Consider the following 13,732-nt stretch of genomic DNA (forward strand, 5'->3'; position numbering starts at 1 on the left):
GCCTCCCCCCTCCCCTGGCCTCCCACACCTCCCCTGGCCTCCCACACCTCCCCTGGCCTCCAACACCTCCCCCCTCCCCTGCCCTCCCACACCTCCCCCCTCCCCTGGCCTCACCCTCCCCTGGCCTCCCACACCTCCCCCCTCCACTGGCCTCCCCCTCCCCTGGCCTCCCCCCTCCCCTGGCCTCCCATGCCTCCCCCCTCCCCTGGCCTCACCCTCCCCTGGCCTCCCACACCTCCCCCCTCCCCCCTCCACTGGCCTCCCCCTCCCCTGGCCTCCCCCCTCCCCTGGCCTCCCCCTCCACTGGCCTCCCCCTCCCCTGGCCTCCCCCCTCCCCTGGCCTCCCATGCCTCCCCCCTCCCCTGGCCTCACCCTCCCCTGGCCTCCCACACCTCCCCTGGCCTCCCACACCTCCCCTGGCCTCCAACACCTCCCCCCTCCCCTGGCCTCCCACACCTCCCCCCTCCCCCCTCCACTGGCCTCCCCCTCCCCTGGCCTCCCCCCTCCCCTGGCCTCCCCCTCCACTGGCCTCCCCCTCCCCTGGCCTCCCCCCTCCCCTGGCCTCCCATGCCTCCCCCCTCCCCTGGCCTCCCCCCTCCCCTGGCCTCCCACACCTCCCCTGGCCTCCCACACCTCCCCTGGCCTCCAACACCTCCCCCCTCCCCTGCCCTCCCACACCTCCCCCCTCCCCTGGCCTCACCCTCCCCTGGCCTCCCACACCTCCCCCCTCCACTGGCCTCCCCCTCCCCTGGCCTCCCCCCTCCCCTGGCCTCCCATGCCTCCCCCCTCCCCTGGCCTCACCCTCCCCTGGCCTCCCACACCTCCCCCCTCCCCCCTCCACTGGCCTCCCCCTCCCCTGGCCTCCCCCCTCCCCTGGCCTCCCCCTCCACTGGCCTCCCCCTCCCCTGGCCTCCCCCCTCCCCTGGCCTCCCATGCCTCCCCCCTCCCCTGGCCTCACCCTCCCCTGGCCTCCCACACCTCCCCCCTCCCCCCTCCACTGGCCTCCCCCTCCCCTGGCCTCCCCCCTCCCCTGGCCTCCCCCTCCACTGGCCTCCCCCTCCCCTGGCCTCCCCCCTCCCCTGGCCTCCCCCTCCACTGGCCTCATCCTCACCTGGCTTTCCATGCCTCACCCCCTCATGTCTCCTTCATACTAACTTCAGTAAACTACTAGGGGTTCACTAGTTAGTTTAACTTCAGTAAACTAGGTAGTTTAACTTCAGTAAACTACTAGGGGTAGTGGTGGTCTAGTGGATAGTGAGTTGGACTTGTGATCGGAAGGTTGTGAGTTCAAATCCCGCCTGAAACCACACCACTACTAGTGTGCCCTTGAGTAAGGCACTTAGCCCTCAGTTACTCCAGGGGGAATGTCCCTGTAATTCGTAATTGTAAGTCGCTTTGGATAAAGGCGTCTGCTAAACCAGTGGTTCCCAACCTTTTTTGTCTTGTGTACCCCTTGAGCTGTTTTGCCATGCCAGAAGTACCCCCTCACTCATGCGTGTTGATTATTTCCCAAAAATTTCAATTAAACTCTAACTTGCAAATATAACATTTATTACTGACACACAGAGAGCAAAACCTCTTCTCATGTCTCCAAAACTCTAAACACATTTTCTGCTTTACACACATTTTGCTATTCAAAATGGCACTTTTTAAATGCACTGAACACGGTTTTCTGCACACAACAATCTGACATAAAGTCACATGTTTGCCATTTCAAAACATTGCCATTCAAAATTAGACTACATGAGCTAATTGGCCAATACATGTGCCACCTGGCCACCTCAATGGTTAATTGTTACCACTTCAATCAGGAAAAAAAACAGTGTACACCTACATGCCCACACACTCACTGAAAATAGAATATAAATAATAATGAATTTGATTTGATATCTGTTTCTTTTCCCTTTCTCCTGCTCCTCTTTGGCTTCTGTCTGAGGTGCAGTGATGTCATCCTTTTCTCATCCCAGAGTCTTGACTGATGGGGAGAGGAAACAGACAAGATGAGACAGGATAAAACTTATCACACACACACACACACACACACACACACACACACACACACACACACACACACACACACACACACACACACACACACATAGAGAGAGAGAACACATTCAAGACATTATGATTATCACAAATTCCCTCTCAGGGACGAGAGCTAATTGAACCAGAATATCATCACAAGTGTCAGTTGCACTTGCAATACAGCCACCCACACCCCCAACCATCCACACACACACACACACACACACACACACACACACACACACACACACACACACACACTTAAACTTCTTATCTAACTCTACTGATTATTAATGAAAATCATTTGAACCACTCCCCTTTAATACATAGATATTTACACCATTGTGAAAAATATTCTGACTCACCCAGTAGCAGTTGCAATTCTTTTTTTCATCAGTTGAGCTTTAATGAGACACTTGAGGTTGCTTCTCTTTCATAAGCTTTGACAGTTCTGGAGGCAGTGTGGCAACAGCAGTCACCAGGCTGCTCTCCACACTCAGTCTGTTCCTTGGCTTGGTTTTGATGTGGGTCAAAGCTGAGAAGGTCACTTCACACATATATGTAGATCCAAAAGGCAAAAGTTCATTCAATGCACACTTTCCCAGCATTTCAACATCACACCAAAACTCTGTCAATGACTTGTCAGCATGTGCCATCTTCAACCCACGATCAGAGGACATGTCCATCAGATTTTCCTGCAGGCTTGCAGGAAGGCTGCTGCTGCTCCTGTCATTCACTCTGAATGGGTTCATCACCCAGTCCAGTTTTTCTGACTTTGTTTCAATGTCATGAAAGTACTGGTTGAAGTCAGCGTCAAGTTTGGACAGATGTGCTTTAACTATTTTCACCACAGGACCTCTGTCAGCATCAGTGGTGGCGAGATGGCCATCAAGCAGTGGGAAACAGCTCACATCTCCATCCTTACATTTCCTCTCCCATAATTTAACCTTCTTTATAAATCCATTCACTTTGTCATACATGTTAAGGATGTGTGAGTACTTACCCTGAAGTGAAAGGTTGAGCTCATTCAGCTTAGTGAAGACATCAGCAAGATATGCCAGCTGCGCAACCCACACTGCATCCTCAAACAGGGCTGCAAGAGGGTGGTCGTTTTCTGTCAGGAAAGCAAACACCTCGTTGCGCAATTCATAGAGCCGCAGCAGCGTTTTGCCACGAGACAGCCAGCGAACGTCTGTGTGAAGCAGTAGCTGCTCATGCTCTGACCCGCTGCCATGACAAAGAGTTTGAAACAGTCTGTGGTTCATTGGCCGGGACTGAATGAAGTTAATCACCTTAACTGCGTCGTCCATAACTGCACTTAACTCGGGGCTCATCTTTTTGCTGGCGAGTGCCTCCCGGTGAATAATACAGTATATCCACTTAATTTGGGGGTTCACCTTCATCACACGCCCAAGCAGCCCACGCACCTTACCCGTCATTGCTGCCGCTCCATCGATACAGATGTGACTGCAGCATTTCCACTCCAGATCGTTGTCTTTGAAGAAGCTGTCAATAATCAGAAATATTCCCTCGCCAGTTGTCTTTCCTGGCAGCGTCTTGCAAAACAAGATATGCTAATTTATGTCCGACTCTTCTTTATAACGCACAACAGCCAGCAGCTGAGCCTCCCCACTAACGTCGGTCATTTCATCTAATTGCAAAGCGAACTGACCTGCTTGCTTCATTTTATCCACCACTTGTCCGACAATATTTATGGACATATCATCAATCCGACGGGAGACAGACGGTACCAACTTGAGCGCGTCAGCTGCTTTGTTGTCCAGCATAGTTTTAGCCAAAATCATAGCGGCAGGCAAAATCAGATCTTCGGCGATTGAATGTTTTTTTTTTTTACTTAGCCACTAGTAATGAAACAGCATAGGACGCCTCCAGTGCTTTGCTTGACACACTTGCCGCTTTCTTCAGTGTAGCCTGACTTGACTTGAACTCTGACAGTTTTCGCTTGAAAAAGTCGTCAGTTTTACCAACAGTTGCTAGGTGTTTGGTGCCGCTGTAAATGGGATGGCTTCATTGAATTATTAGCCAGGACTTCGCCGCAGAAAAAGCACTGTGGCTGTGGTGGATCAACCGATGTACATGTAAATCCCCACAAAACATGTTTCCAAATAATAGCGGGGTCCTTTTTTTTTCTTCTTTTTTCTGATCCAACCGTCTGATCTGCCTCTGATCTAACCGTCTGATCTGCCTCTGATCTGACCGTTACTGTAGCTGGTCGTTTTAGCCATCTGTCCATCTTTGCGGTATACTGACAGGCCTAGCTGACTATCGCGCGAAAATTATCGTGAACGTGATTTAAATGTGACGTGACTACCACTTGTGTTACAGTCATCACCTGTCGGGGAGGAACTTAAGTTGCATCGTACCATTTTAACAACAGGTTTATGAAACGACTATATTTAATTATTTTTTTGGAAAGGGAAATAAATTATAATTCCAAATCTTTCCACGTACCCCCTGCAATCCCCTCACGTACCCCTAGGGGTCCGCGTACCCCCGGTTGGGAACCACTGTGCTAAACTGAACTCCTTTCAGTTGTGTCCATCACAGCAACAGCTGCAGACACAGGCAAGCCCACACAGGCTATCCACTCCGAGCACCATGGAAGGCACCTGGTTGAAATATTTTCTGTTTTGTCCATCACAAATCTCTTTAGTTTTCTCCATCACAGCAACAGCAGGTGGGCCCCCCCACACAGGCTATCTATGCACTCCAGCACCATGGAAAGCACCTGGTGTGAAACAGAAACACAAGAATAGCAGCACCGTATTAAAATCTAACACCACATTGGCCAGCAATATCATACTATATTCAAAAATATCCTACTCTTAGTCTAGCCTATATTCTAAACAGTTTAGTAAGTTTATCTTACCTTAGATGCTCTTCTTGCCTTGGTACTTTTTGTTTGAGCGTGCAGCTTCCAATAAGGCCTTCTCCTTGAGTGCATAGGTGTAGAATTCCTTACAACTGTATCCAAAGTTGGTCTTGATTTGAATTTCAGACTTGATAAGCTCCACAGAGCACCGGTTCCGCTGGTCAGTCCACGCTGCCGTCATGAGGGAAAACACACTCTCTACCGAAGCATTAGTGATGGGGATGCTTAAGAGAAAGGATGCCACAGCAGTCAGATTTGGTGTGTTTGTGCCTTTAAGCAAGGTGGACCACTTCTCCACAACAGGAGCTTCTCTCTCCACTACGTCCTGCTGGCGTGGCAAAATCACACAGTATTCATCATACAGTTCATCCATGTCTAGTTTCCCCCTTATCTGTAGGACCTCCACTGCATCACAGAGATGGGAGAATGTGAACTTGCTCTTCAGAGCCAAGCTTGCAACATTCTTCTGGTAGTTGTTGTCTGTGAAGTCATACCACTTCTCAAGGTAGTTGAGAGCAGCCTGGTAGAACCTGGAAAGATCATGTTTGATTGCTGCTGCCTTTTTGTCTGGAAACTGTTGGAGCATAGCACTGGTCTCCATTCCAAAGAAGGAATCAATCTGTCGTTGTTGGAGCTTTGTCTTGAGAGTAAGCATCATGTCATATAGCTCACAGACGGTCCCGTCCTCTCTCTCCAACAGCAGCACAACTTCATGGAAGATCTTCAGCACATTATTGAGGAAGGACAGGTAGACCTGTAGCTCAAGGGGTATCCCATCACCATCCTCATCATTTTTGAACAGCTGCCACAGTGACTTTGGGCACTGATCCTCTCCCAGTGACAAGAAGTAACTCTTGATAGCTGTCCAGCTGTCATGTAGCCTCTTGACAGCAGGCCACAGACTCAACCATCTTGTGGATACGTGTCTCCGCACAACCTGATATTCTTCTTCCAAAAAAGTGCACACTGCTTTCAATTCTGCTGTACGTTTTGCAGATGATGAAAAGTGACTGAATGTTTTGTTCACTACAGACTCAATGTCAATGTTCAACCTGTCTCCAGCATGCTTTGCACTGTTGTGCACTATGTGGGCCATACAGTTAGCCTTTATGATGCAACTGTTGTCTGCTTTTAGCTTCTGGAAAACAGAATTGTTTTTCCCATAATTTACACTTGCATTGTCGGCAGTGTATGCTGAAATCATGTCAGATTGCAGGCCCTTTTCTTGTAGCTTGCTTGTAATCTGGCGGTGTATGGCAGCAGCTGACTCATCACTATCCTCATAGAAGTCAAGGATCTTACTTTTCAAACCCAACTCTGGGGTCCAATATCTCAGAGACAGTGGGAAGAGTTTTGTCGTGCCATGATTTGAAGCATCTGAAGCCACCGAAAAAAATGGTGTGTGGGGCTGGGCTATTTTGTAACTTGGAAGTTGTTGAACCACTAGTGGTGTCTTTAATTCTGTCAAACAACTCTCCACAGAGGCAGGGGCAAGCACATCTGTTACTATGGACGCTGCTTTAGTACGACCACATGACATTTTCTTTGCTATCTCAGAGTCTGGAAAAATGGTCGGAGCTAGCTTGTTAACACAGTCAATTGACCGGTATGATTGGGAGTGTTGCACTGTATGGTAAACATTGGTTATTTCTGCTGCTGTTACCTTATCAGAGTGGCCATCATTTTTCGGTTTGAGTAGGAATGTCTCCATAGAGTTGGATGTCTCTTTTTGAGCGACACGTTTCTTGTGAGAATCGCATTCTCTGTGTCTTTTGATGTCGTATTCACCGCCATGTGAAATTGAAAAAGAACTCTTGCAAAGATTGCAAAAAACTCTGAGAGTCGCCCTGCACTGGCTTCACCCACGTATAAGTGTTTTCCCAGTCTTTGTTGTAGGTGCATCTTCTTTTCTTGCTGACTGTGGTTTGAGTTTCCTCCATTTTCTAGAACCTGCTGCATTTGACTCGCGTTCGTTGTTGTTTGGGGGGGACTTACTTTCATTGGTTAACCTGGCTGCACTTGACCCCAGCACCTGACGTGTGCTACAGTTTGATTGACAGCAAACACAGCCCTGTGACGATAGCCTTCCCTGCTTTCTCCACAGCCATTGGATAAATCCTTTTTTTTTTTTTTTTGCCCAATAATAATTAAATATGCGGGACATCGTCCCAATTTGCGGGACGCACTAAAAGTCGTGAAAATGCTGTGCAGTCCCGCACAAAGCGGGACATCTGGTCACCCTAAGCTGGGACGATGCAGCAGGACTGTCAGGACATCGTGATCATTTTAAGCAGTGACGACGAAGACGGCTCGGTTGACAACAACGACTCGCTCTTCATCGTGGAAGAACAAAAGAACCAAGCTAACACAGCGGTGTCAGATCTGAGTCTGTCGGATGAAGATGACCTGGTGGTCATATACTGTCAGAAAGCCGAGGTGCTGCCCCACGCACGATATGACTGCTGCACACACCCCTTCATTGCTACAGACAGTGAGACCGGAGGCCCAGTGGGCAGTAACCACATGTTCTGTTCCCAGTGCTTCTGCTACATCTGTGATAAAGTAGCTTTGGAGTGTTCTGTGTGGACGAAGGCGGGGCTGTGCCACTGTAACGCCCACAAGAGGAGTGTGTACTGGAGCAGCCGCAGAGACAAGGTGGTGCTGGGATACCTGCAGGTCTTCAACTTTGACCTCCTGGATATAGACGCTGACCTCCGTCTGGCAGAGTCTCTGCTGCTGAAGTTGGGGGAGGACCTAACGGTGGAGTACGAGTGCTTTATGAGGGGCGCCCCCCTCTCCCTCTGCTCCTTCCACTGCCACAACGCCAGCAGCCCCTCGGAGTGCAGGGTCTGCCAGCTCCTCCACCAGCCTGCCTACGATTACAAGCGGGTGTACGAGTGCTTATCAGACTTCCTGACCAGAACGGACGAGCCCCCACTTGTTACGTTCTATGTTCGCTAGGGAGAAGAAGAAGTAACAAAGTATTACTGGTGTTATGTAATAAGGATATTTATTACAGGCCAAGACAAATTAACAGTCTTATTGGTATCGATAAAACAGAACTGGAGTTACAACAAATGCTTCAAACAAAAATAAACTTTTATGTAGCCATACATTTCTGACTCTTGCCGTAATAAATGTGAGCTGTTAGCACAACTTGTATAGTTGTTGTAGTTAAGTTACTAGACTGAACGCCTCCGTGTTAGGGTTAGGGTTAGGTCGTAGCTGGGTCCCATAGGGTGACCAGGTCCCAACAACCCAAATGTGGGACAAGGAGTATGTTTGTGTGGGACAATGTGGGACACCCTCTCAACAGGCCCCGACCGAACTTTAGGTGCCCCTGGTACTACACCCCCCCCCCCGCCACCCCCCCGGCCGAGTTGAGAGATATGTCTATTTTTTTAAATGCATTTCCATTCTGTTTCCTATTCTGTTTGGTTTATTCAGTAGCATCCAATAGACTATGCAGATAAAAACTTAACAAATAGGTTATATAACAAATATATTTTATTTGAATGTGAACTCACAAAACAGTATCTCTATGGAGCAGAAAGTGAAGTGCAGTATCAATTTAGTATCTTAGTAAAGAAAAGTAAACTAAGGCTAACCAAAGCAGCAGGCATTATTCACTTCAAGTCTTTATAAATGCATCTTCCTAAGCCAAATTCAACTAGTGTATTTCCTGTAAAAGTAGGCACAAAATACAACTACAAAAACTGGCAAAAAAACTAAATGTAATAATAAATAACATAAAACTCCTTTCAGTTGTGTCCATCACAGCAACAGCTGCAGACACAGGCAAGCCCACACAGGCTATCCACTCCGAGCACCATGGAAGGCACCTGGTTGAAATATTTTCTGTTTTGTCCATCACAAATCTCTTTAGTTTTCTCCATCACAGCAACAGCAGGTGGGCCCCCCCACACAGGCTATCTATGCACTCCAGCACCATGGAAAGCACCTGGTGTGAAACAGAAACACAAGAATAGCAGCACCGTATTAAAATCTAACACCACATTGGCCAGCAATATCATACTATATTCAAAAATATCCTACTCTTAGTCTAGCCTATATTCTAAACAGTTTAGTAAGTTTATCTTACCTTAGATGCTCTTCTTGCCTTGGTACTTTTTGTTTGAGCGTGCAGCTTCCAATAAGGCCTTCTCCTTGAGTGCATAGGTGTAGAATTCCTTACAACTGTATCCAAAGTTGGTCTTGATTTGAATTTCAGACTTGATAAGCTCCACAGAGCACCGGTTCCGCTGGTCAGTCCACGCTGCCGTCATGAGGGAAAACACACTCTCTACCGAAGCATTAGTGATGGGGATGCTTAAGAGAAAGGATGCCACAGCAGTCAGATTTGGTGTGTTTGTGCCTTTAAGCAAGGTGGACCGCTTCTCCACAACAGGAGCTTCTCTCTCCACTACGTCCTGCTGGCGTGGCAAAATCACACAGTATTCATCATACAGTTCATCCATGTCTAGTTTCCCCCTTATCTGTAGGACCTCCACTGCATCACAGAGATGGGAGAATGTGAACTTGCTCTTCAGAGCCAAGCTTGCAACATTCTTCTGGTAGTTGTTGTCTGTGAAGTCATACCACTTCTCAAGGTAGTTGAGAGCAGCCTGGTAGAACCTGGAAAGATCATGTTTGATTGCTGCTGCCTTTTTGTCTGGAAACTGTTGGAGCATAGCACTGGTCTCCATTCCAAAGAAGGAATCAATCTGTCGTTGTTGGAGCTTTGTCTTGAGAGTAAGCATCATGTCATATAGCTCACAGACGGTCCCGTCCTCTCTCTCCAACAGCAGCACAACTTCATGGAAGATCTTCAGCACATTATTGAGGAAGGACAGGTAGACCTGTAGCTCAAGGGGTATCCCATCACCATCCTCATCATTTTTGAACAGCTGCCACAGTGACTTTGGGCACTGATCCTCTCCCAGTGACAAGAAGTAACTCTTGATAGCTGTCCAGCTGTCATGTAGCCTCTTGACAGCAGGCCACAGACTCAACCATCTTGTGGATACGTGTCTCCGCACAACCTGATATTCTTCTTCCAAAAAAGTGCACACTGCTTTCAATTCTGCTGTACGTTTTGCAGATGATGAAAAGTGACTGAATGTTTTGTTCACTACAGACTCAATGTCAATGTTCAACCTGTCTCCAGCATGCTTTGCACTGTTGTGCACTATGTGGGCCATACAGTTAGCCTTTATGATGCAACTGTTGTCTGCTTTTAGCTTCTGGAAAACAGAATTGTTTTTCCCATAATTTACACTTGCATTGTCGGCAGTGTATGCTGAAATCATGTCAGATTGCAGGCCCTTTTCTTGTAGCTTGCTTGTAATCTGGCGGTGTATGGCAGCAGCTGACTCATCACTATCCTCATAGAAGTCAAGGATCTTACTTTTCAAACCCAACTCTGGGGTCCAATATCTCAGAGACAGTGGGAAGAGTTTTGTCGTGCCATGATTTGAAGCATCTGAAGCCACCGAAAAAAATGGTGTGTGGGGCTGGGCTATTTTGTAACTTGGAAGTTGTTGAACCACTAGTGGTGTCTTTAATTCTGTCAAACAACTCTCCACAGAGGCAGGGGCAAGCACATCTGTTACTATGGACGCTGCTTTAGTACGACCACATGACATTTTCTTTGCTATCTCAGAGTCTGGAAAAATGGTCGGAGCTAGCTTGTTAACACAGTCAATTGACCGGTATGATTGGGAGTGTTGCACTGTATGGTAAACATTGGTTATTTCTGCTGCTGTTACCTTATCAGAGTGGCCATCATTTTTCGGTTTGAGTAGGAATGTCTCCATAGAGTTGGATGTCTCTTTTTGAGCGACACGTTTCTTGTGAGAATCGCATTCTCTGTGTCTTTTGATGTCGTATTCACCGCCATGTGAAATTGAAAAAGAACTCTTGCAAAGATTGCAAAAAACTCTCTGAGAGTCGCCCTGCACTGGCTTCACCCACGTATAAGTGTTTTCCCAGTCTTTGTTGTAGGTGCATCTTCTTTTCTTGCTGACTGTGGTTTGAGTTTCCTCCATTTTCTAGAACCTGCTGCATTTGACTCGCGTTCGTTGTTGTTTGGGGGGGACTTACTTTCATTGGTTAACCTGGCTGCACTTGACCCCAGCACCTGACGTGTGCTACAGTTTGATTGACAGCAAACACAGCCCTGTGACGATAGCCTTCCCTGCTTTCTCCACAGCCATTGGATAAATCCTTTTTTTTTTTTTTTTGCCCAATAATAATTAAATATGCGGGACATCGTCCCAATTTGCGGGACGCACTAAAAGTCGTGAAAATGCTGTGCAGTCCCGCACAAAGCGGGACATCTGGTCACCCTAAGCTGGGACGATGCAGCAGGACTGTCAGGACATCGTGATCATTTTAAGCAGTGACGACGAAGACGGCTCGGTTGACAACAACGACTCGCTCTTCATCGTGGAAGAACAAAAGAACCAAGCTAACACAGCGGTGTCAGATCTGAGTCTGTCGGATGAAGATGACCTGGTGGTCATATACTGTCAGAAAGCCGAGGTGCTGCCCCACGCACGATATGACTGCTGCACACACCCCTTCATTGCTACAGACAGTAAGACCGGAGGCCCAGTGGGCAGTAACCACATGTTCTGTTCCCAGTGCTTCTGCTACATCTGTGATAAAGTAGCTTTGGAGTGTTCTGTGTGGACGAAGGCGGGGCTGTGCCACTGTAACGCCCACAAGAGGAGTGTGTACTGGAGCAGCCGCAGAGACAAGGTGGTGCTGGGATACCTGCAGGTCTTCAACTTTGACCTCCTGGATATAGACGCTGACCTCCGTCTGGCAGAGTCTCTGCTGCTGAAGTTGGGGGAGGACCTAACGGTGGAGTACGAGTGCTTTATGAGGGGCGCCCCCCTCTCCCTCTGCTCCTTCCACTGCCACAACGCCAGCAGCCCCTCGGAGTGCAGGGTCTGCCAGCTCCTCCACCAGCCTGCCTACGATTACAAGCGGGTGTACGAGTGCTTATCAGACTTCCTGACCAGAACGGACGAGCCCCCACTTGTTACGTTCTATGTTCGCTAGGGAGAAGAAGAAGTAACAAAGTATTACTGGTGTTATGTAATAAGGATATTTATTACAGGCCAAGACAAATTAACAGTCTTATTGGTATCGATAAAACAGAACTGGAGTTACAACAAATGCTTCAAACAAAAATAAACTTTTATGTAGCCATACATTTCTGACTCTTGCCGTAATAAATGTGAGCTGTTAGCACAACTTGTATAGTTGTTGTAGTTAAGTTACTAGACTGAACGCCTCCGTGTTAGGGTTAGGGTTAGGTCGTAGCTGGGTCCCATAGGTCCAGGTCCCAACAACCCAAATGTGGGACAAGGAGTATGTTTGTGTGGGACAATGTGGGACACCCTCTCAACAGGCCCCGACCGAACTTTAGGTGCCCCTGGTACTACACCCCCCCCCCCCCCCGCCACCCCCCCGGCCGAGTTGAGAGATATGTCTATTTTTTTAAATGCATTTCCATTCTGTTTCCTATTCTGTTTGGTTTATTCAGTAGCATCCAATAGACTATGCAGATAAAAACTTAACAAATAGGTTATATAACAAATATATTTTATTTGAATGTGAACTCACAAAACAGTATCTCTATGGAGCAGAAAGTGAAGTGCAGTATCAATTTAGTATCTTAGTAAAGAAAAGTAAACTAAGGCTAACCAAAGCAGCAGGCATTATTCACTTCAAGTCTTTATAAATGCATCTTCCTAAGCCAAATTCAACTAGTGTATTTCCTGTAAAAGTAGGCACAAAATACAACTACAAAAACTGGCAAAAAAACTAAATGTAATAATAAATAACATAAAACTCCTTTCAGTTGTGTCCATCACAGCAACAGCTGCAGACACAGGCAAGCCCACACAGGCTATCCACTCCGAGCACCATGGAAGGCACCTGGTTGAAATATTTTCTGTTTTGTCCATCACAAATCTCTTTAGTTTTCTCCATCACAGCAACAGCAGGTGGGCCCCCCCACACAGGCTATCTATGCACTCCAGCACCATGGAAAGCACCTGGTGTGAAACAGAAACACAAGAATAGCAGCACCGTATTAAAATCTAACACCACATTGGCCAGCAATATCATACTATATTCAAAAATATCCTACTCTTAGTCTAGCCTATATTCTAAACAGTTTAGTAAGTTTATCTTACCTTAGATGCTCTTCTTGCCTTGGTACTTTTTGTTTGAGCGTGCAGCTTCCAATAAGGCCTTCTCCTTGAGTGCATAGGTGTAGAATTCCTTACAACTGTATCCAAAGTTGGTCTTGATTTGAATTTCAGACTTGATAAGCTCCACAGAGCACCGGTTCCGCTGGTCAGTCCACGCTGCCGTCATGAGGGAAAACACACTCTCTACCGAAGCATTAGTGATGGGGATGCTTAAGAGAAAGGATGCCACAGCAGTCAGATTTGGTGTGTTTGTGCCTTTAAGCAAGGTGGACCACTTCTCCACAACAGGAGCTTCTCTCTCCACTACGTCCTGCTGGCGTGGCAAAATCACACAGTATTCATCATACAGTTCATCCATGTCTAGTTTCCCCCTTATCTGTAGGACCTCCACTGCATCACAGAGATGGGAGAATGTGAACTTGCTCTTCAGAGCCAAGCTTGCAACATTCTTCTGGTAGTTGTTGTCTGTGAAGTCATACCACTTCTCAAGGTAGTTGAGAGCAGCCTGGTAGAACCTGGAAAGATCATGTTTGATTGCTGCTGCCTTTTTGTCTGGAAACTGTTGGAGGATAGCACTGGTCTC

At 47.6% G+C, this 13,732-nt stretch overlaps 1 protein-coding gene across 1 annotated transcript in view; it reads left to right on the plus strand.

The window, feature by feature from the left end:
- Positions 1–13,732, plus strand: part of LOC308150069 (lipid transferase CIDEB-like) — a gene marked incomplete at both ends in the record, with an annotated part of 115,452 nt that overhangs the window by 75,980 nt on the left and 25,740 nt on the right. The gene's annotated exons all lie outside the window — the stretch shown is intronic.

The sequence above is a fragment of the Nansenia antarctica genome, assembly GCF_963989245.1.
Source record: "Nansenia antarctica genome assembly, chromosome: 2".
In the NCBI taxonomy this organism is placed as follows: domain Eukaryota; kingdom Metazoa; phylum Chordata; class Actinopteri; order Argentiniformes; family Microstomatidae; genus Nansenia; species Nansenia antarctica.